Consider the following 6,658-nt stretch of genomic DNA (forward strand, 5'->3'; position numbering starts at 1 on the left):
CAGGCCCTATTGAAGAGTCTGTCCCCATCGTTCTTATAAACCCCCTTTAACTATTGAAAGGCTGCAATAAGGTCTTGCCAGAGCCTTCTCTTTTCTAGGCTGAACAACCCCAATTCTCTCAGTCTGTTCTCATAGGAGAGGTGTTCCATTCCTCTGATCATTTCTGTGGCCCCCTCTGGACCTGCTCCAGCAGCTTCATGTGTGTCTTGTACTGTGGGCTCCAGAGCTGGACCCAGCACTGCAGGGGGGGTCTCACAGAGCGGAGCAGAGGGGCAGAATCCCCCCCCTCAACCTGCTGCCCAGACTGCTCTGGGTGCAGCCCAGCACACGGGTGACTTTCTGGGCTGTGAGCACACGTTGTTGGCTCACAGGCAGTGTTCCACCCACTGATAGCCCCAACTCCTTCTCTGCAGGGCTGCTCTCAATCCATTCATTGCCCAGCCTGTATTTTTGCTTGGGATTGCCCTGACCCATGTATAGGACCTTGCACTTGGCCTTGTTGAACCTCACGAGGTTCACATGGGCCCACTCATTGAGCCTGTCCAGGTCCCTGTGGATGGCATCCCATCCCTCAGGCATGTCAGCTGCAGCACTCAGCTTGGTGTTGTATGCAAACTTGCTGAGGGTGCACTCGATCCTGCTGTCTGTGTCACTGGTGAAGATATTAAACAGTCCTGGTCCCCTTATCGACCCCTGAGGGACAGCACTTGTCACTGATCTCCATCCAGACACTGAGCCGTTGACCGCTACCCTTTGGATGCAACCATCCACCCAGTTTCTTGTCCACCCAATTTAGGGAGAAGGATGTTGTGGGGGACTGTGTCCCCAGTAGATGACATCTGTAGCTCTTTCCTTGCCCAGTGATGCAGTCACTCCATCCTAGAAGGCCACTAGGCTGGCCAGGCAAGAATTGCCCTTGGTGAAGCCACACTGGCTGTCTCAAATCACCTCCCTGTCTGCCATGTGCCTTAGCACAGCTTCTAGGAGGATCTCTTCCATGGTCTTCCCAGGCACAGAGGTGAGGCAGACAGGTCAGTAGTTCCCAGTGGCCTCCTTTCTACCCTGTTTAAAAATGAGCGCAGTGTTTCCATTTTTCCAGTCACCGAGGACTTCAGCTGACTGCCATGACTTTTCAAATCTCATGGAGAGGGGCTTGGCAACTACATCAGCCAATTCCCTCAGGACTCTGGGATGCATCTTGTCAGGCCCCACAGACTTATGGATGTTCAGGTTCCTCAGGTGGTCTCAAATATGATCTTCTCTTACAGTGGGAGGGACTTTGCTCCCCCAGTCCCTGCCTTGAGGTCCATCCACTCGAGAGGTGCGGGAAGAGAGTTCAACAGTGAAGACTGAGGCAGGAAAGCTGTTGAGTACCTCAGCCTTCTCTGTCTGTTGTTGCTAGTTTGCCAGTCGTGTTCCTTGTGGGCGGTACACTTTCTTTGACCTTCCTTTTCTGGCTGACATATTTATAGAAGCACTCTTATTATTCTTTGTGTCCCTTGCCAAGTTCAGCTCCAGCTGCCCCTTGGCCTTCCTGACCCCATCCCTACCCAACTGGGCAACATCCCTGTGCTCTTGCCAGGGTACCTCTCCCTGCCTCCACTGCCTGTGCATTTCCTTCATGCCCTTTAGTTTGACCAGCAGGTGACAATGCACCATCACCCACATTTTCAGCTGACTGACCTTCCACATCCAGAGCCTCGTACCTGTTGTACAGAGGCTCCCGGGGAGGCGAGGTTGGCAGGGAGGGCATTTGCCTGCCTCCCTGAGCGTGGACTTGCCTCCATTCACGCCTTTCCTTCAAGTTATTGCCTTCTGCCTGGTGCTGAGAGGATACAGGATTGCTTTGATCTCGTTGTTTTTTCTGGTGGGTGTTTCTGCCTCAGGGAGGGCAGAGCATGGTTCCGCTACCACCTTCAGCCTTTTTGGCAAGAGCAGCTACAGTTTGGATACTGGCAGGACTGTGGACTTATGTTCCTCTGCCACGAAGAGGCAAAGGGAAAGGAAGACATGACAAAATGCACAACCCTGCCATGTATTTTTCACAGCTTGTTCTGGAAGGTGACTTTCACGGCTGTAGTGTGTAGCATCCTCACACACTGCATGGATGGCATGGACACCTTGGCTTTTTCTTCAGGGGAAATGCTGAAGTTCACTGTTACTACTTTGAAGCCCAAGAGCTCTGGTCTGGAATGAGCCATCTGTCAAAGGGTAGGAGGAACAATAAGACACTGAGGCTGCATTAACAGCAATGAATGGTGTTAGTACCATCAGTCTTGCTGCCTTTGGGAGACTCGTCAGCCCCATAAAGGAGCATTTGGAAGAGGACGAGAGGCCAATTTTGGAGCTGGACCCCCTCCTGAGGAACAACAGACTGCTTTTTAAAGATCTAATCCAGTGCACAGGTTTTGACCATGTGTCAAAAGAGAGGTTCAGTTTTGATGAAGAGCAGAAGGGACCAGTACAAAGCCCTGTATTTACATTTTGGGCCATGGAACACACTGCCATTGAATCTTACTGCCTGTATTTTCAACACCTCAAATTTTGACTGTGAGCTCTAAGGCTTCTCCAGTTCAAGGGAAGGGAAGCAGATATTTAGAACTTGTAGACACATCTGCACAAGGAATGCAGAGGTTGCTGCTAGTGTTGGGGTCCCTGGCATGTTAGTGTGGTCAGAGGCAGGGTTTGTATTGTCCATGATCAGACAGCCTTGTTGCACATGGTGGGGCTTCCTGTGAGGGCTCTGTAGGATTAACTGGAGCTTAGAGACTGAAGTTAAGAGGCTGGAGCTGTCTGCTCTCCTAATTATCTCCGCTCTAAGCAGTACTGCAGAGTGGCTGGGGGCTGACTTGAAAATGAGAGGTGGAAGAAGCCTTAAAGGCCCTTTACTCCCTTAGTAAATTCACATGTGAGGCAGGAGTACTGCATTAATCTTTGCGTAGCTGCACAGACTCCTGATACATGCTCCCTATACCCCACAGAGAGCAAGTTACAGTAATTAGGTACCTGCTGCCAAGCCTAGCTTCATCTTCCACTGGCACCATCAGCAGGGCTGGCAGCAACAGTGGTAAGGCAAATGCTGATCACCTGCTTTTCAGGTAGAAAAGTGTATTTTGGAAAGAAGATGTAATTGTTCTGCATCTGCTATTAATGCATGTATTCTCACAGGAGTATTTGTGTCATAGCTGCTGGCTCCCAGTATTTAGAACAAATCAGGCCCCAAACTTCAGGAAATTTAAAGCAAACAAAAAACTTGAATTCTTCTCCATTTGCCTTGTGAGGATGCACCTGCGATCATCTATCAAGGGTGATTTGTTGCCACTGTAAAGGTCAGATACTTTGCTCTCATGGTAGAAATCAGACCAAATCTGGAACTTCCAGCCATCAGTATAACTCTAGAGCAGGGGCTCTGGAACATCAGTATGAGGGTGGTTGGGCTGTACTGAGAGTGAGTTGTTAGGACTGATGTGAAGATGGAGTGATACAGAAATATCCTGTATGTGCACCTCCTGTGTTGGCCACAGCTGGGTGTCCTGCCCTGCCAATCTGCTGAGTCTCTAATGTCCATGGGAGGTTCTGGGAGCCTTGCAGGGAGGTGCAGGTTCAAGGGAGCCCTTAAAAAGCAGAACAAAGGAATTTTCCTCAGTTGTCTTGACCACCTCTGACAGTGTCTGTGGGAGAAGGCAGAAGACAGGTCATCTTTCTCGTTGTGTCCCAGCTCTCGGAGCTCAGACAGACAGCCGGAGTCAGACCTGCCCATCATCTCCTCTGGCTGCCTGTTTTTCTGGTTGCTCTCAGGTGGCCTGCCTGATGTCTCTGGCAGAATCAAAAAGCTGTATAAGAACAGTCACCATGCCAAATACCTTGAAGAGAGTCAGGGGCCATTTAACCTAGGTTATCCATGTTCTCCTTGCTTGTTACTCTGAGGAAGTCTGAATTTTGGCCTGATGCTGTCTCAGCAGTGTGCAGGGTGCCAGTGGGGAAAAAATTGCAGCAGAAGAGGATGGACTGTGTTCCCACAAACTGTTATACTCTTCTTAGCCTTTCAGGGCTGCTTGCCACATGCACAGTGGTTTGTACGTTGAAGTCTTGCTGCACGGGCAGTGAGCAAGTGAATTATGAGCAGCAGACCTCTGTTCACCCCGAGGAGCACCGAAGTGTCACAGCTCTTTGTCAGTACCCATTATTGTACTGTGCTTTGGGGGCTGGGAGAGGACAGGGCACATTATACACTATTTGGATTTTAGTATTGCCTGCCTTGAGATTGCTCGCTGCTGACTGGCATCCATTACAAGAAGTACTTAGAAAGATGCTTCCAAAAGCCCAGATGACTGGAGATATGGGTGGACCACATCCAGAGCTGTTTTATGACAGCTTACTGCAACTGTTTCTGTTCATGCAGTTCTCTGCCATCAGTGAGTGGAGACCTGCTGATTCTGACTGCTGTTCCTGCTGCTACATTTTGATGGTAGTGAACACTTTAAAACAAAGATGTAATTTCAAAAACAGTGAAACTTTTGTCCATCAGAAAATTTCAGTTTGATGGATTAATACTTTCCATGTAATGATGTGAGAAAAATTGAAGTATTCTCCTTGAAAGCTGGTTTTGTTTTTTTTCCTGCCAGTCAAGTTTGGGATAGCTGACTGAATACTCCTCCATTTGGTGCCTTCTGCCTGATTGCACAGTTGGTACCCATTTCTCCACAGCTTCCTCTCCTTGTACAGCAGGCTGCAACCAACTTTTTGCTCCACTTTGGAGTGGACAAGAACCATGTGATGTGAGATCAATCATATGTTGTCCTTGTTTGCAGCAGGGGTGGAATTCATGAACCTGTTGTGCTGCTGCAGTGGCTGAGAGGGAGGCTGCAGAAAAGGAGGCTTGTGGGGAAGCAGTGTTCTTGCTGCCGTGGAAGAGGTACATGGTGTATAGACAGTGAAGACTGGCAGTTCTTGTGTCCTCAGTTGCTCCAGGCAAGTGACAGTGCACTTCCCAGCACTGCTGTCTGTTGTACTGCCCAGTGGCTACACGCTCTGAGGTTTGCCAAGGTCCTGATCTTCAAGTCAGTGTTGTTCCTGAACAGCCAGAATTGCCCACCCAGGTTTCCTCTGACACACCCAGCAATGGCTGTCTGGATGGGTCAGTTAGCCATGCAAATACCTGTCAAGTCTTGGCTTCCTCTGACAGAGTTTAAGGATCTTTGTGTATTACAATCCTAGCCCACTCAAGCTGCTTAGTGACGTGCTTGAGGGCTTGGCTCAAGAACAGTTGCAAAAGGGTGGTTGGGAGAAGGACTCAGGTCAGAGCTTTGGCAGGACGTCTTTGAAGCAAAGAGGAGATGCCACCTGCACATGCGTGATGGGTCTGTACAAAGGGATGGGTGACCCTGTCCCGCTCAGCATGAGTGCAGGTGCCTGTGTGCCGTGGGGACATCATGAGAAAGATGACTGCTGCCTTGTGTTTTGCACTGTTACAGGGTAATATCTACCAAAACTGCCTCTTCTAAGATGCCTATTATTTGGCTTAAGTACTCTGGTTTACTGAAGGGACATATGTGGGGTTTTTTCTCTTTTAGTATTCCATCTGGGTTCTCTAAGCATTTATGTTTGTTCTTCAGGCTTTTCCTCCTTGTTCTGCAGGTTAAGAGACTTCCTCCAGAAATTCTGTTTTGTGAAGCACACCAGAAGCATAGAAAGGAAAGGCTGTTCTTTCTGCAAAGTAAAAGATACGGGGCAGGGGTAGAGGGTGCAGATGCACATGGACGTAATGAGAAGGCACCAGAGAACAGCTGATCTCAGTGCATCAGTAGCTGAAGCGGGTGACTTCTAGGCATCCAAGCAGAGAGCCTCTTGGGAGGAAGGGCCAGCTGCAGGCAGGACTTTCTCATGGTTCAGAGGGGAATATTAGAGCATTTGAAGGGATGTAGGAAAGCCAAAGCACTTTACGCTACTGAGAAGGAGATTAAATCAAAGTCAGAAGATGGCTGCAGCCACACTGTCACGTGAGTGTTACAGTGTCTAAGGAGCTGACTGTCAGAAATGGTGCAATACAGAGGCTGAAAGGAAGCATGCGAAGCACAGATGATGACTGCTCAAGCCTTGGTCTGACATGTCCTATGTATGTCTTTCAGGCTGCAGAACTGCTGTACTTCTGCTTGTTCTGTGGTTATTTCCCAGTCATCCTCTGGAAAGGGAGCAGATTTCTCATCCTGCAAGCTCTAATTTCCTTCAGAAAACACTGCTTGGTTGCAAGGGCACATGTTTTTGGTTCAGACATGCTGCTCAGAGGCAGATACAGGAGGAGTGTGTCAGAAGGAGCAGTTTTGAATTGTGTAGCATAAGAAAGAGCAGCCAGGAGAATCCTCAGTGAAACAACTCCTGAAGGGTTGAATTTTATGGCCTTCTTTTCTGTCCATTTCTACACAGGCGGGTAGTGAAATGGGCTCAAATGGCTTCCTGGGAGGGAAAGAGACATCAACAAATGTTGGTCCTGTGGTCTCACCCTTGTTAGAAAAGACGGGTTAGGGGAAGTGTTGCGAGTTGGGAGGGTGCTGAGGGGAAGAGGTCCAGTTTGTCTTGAGACAAAATGTTTTGTGACTCATTTCTGCCAACTTCCAACCATCTCTTTTATATTTTGTTATTCTGAAGTTAGCTTACTGAT

Source organism: Strix uralensis, chromosome Z (genome assembly GCF_047716275.1).
Source record: "Strix uralensis isolate ZFMK-TIS-50842 chromosome Z, bStrUra1, whole genome shotgun sequence".
NCBI classification, from domain to species: domain Eukaryota; kingdom Metazoa; phylum Chordata; class Aves; order Strigiformes; family Strigidae; genus Strix; species Strix uralensis.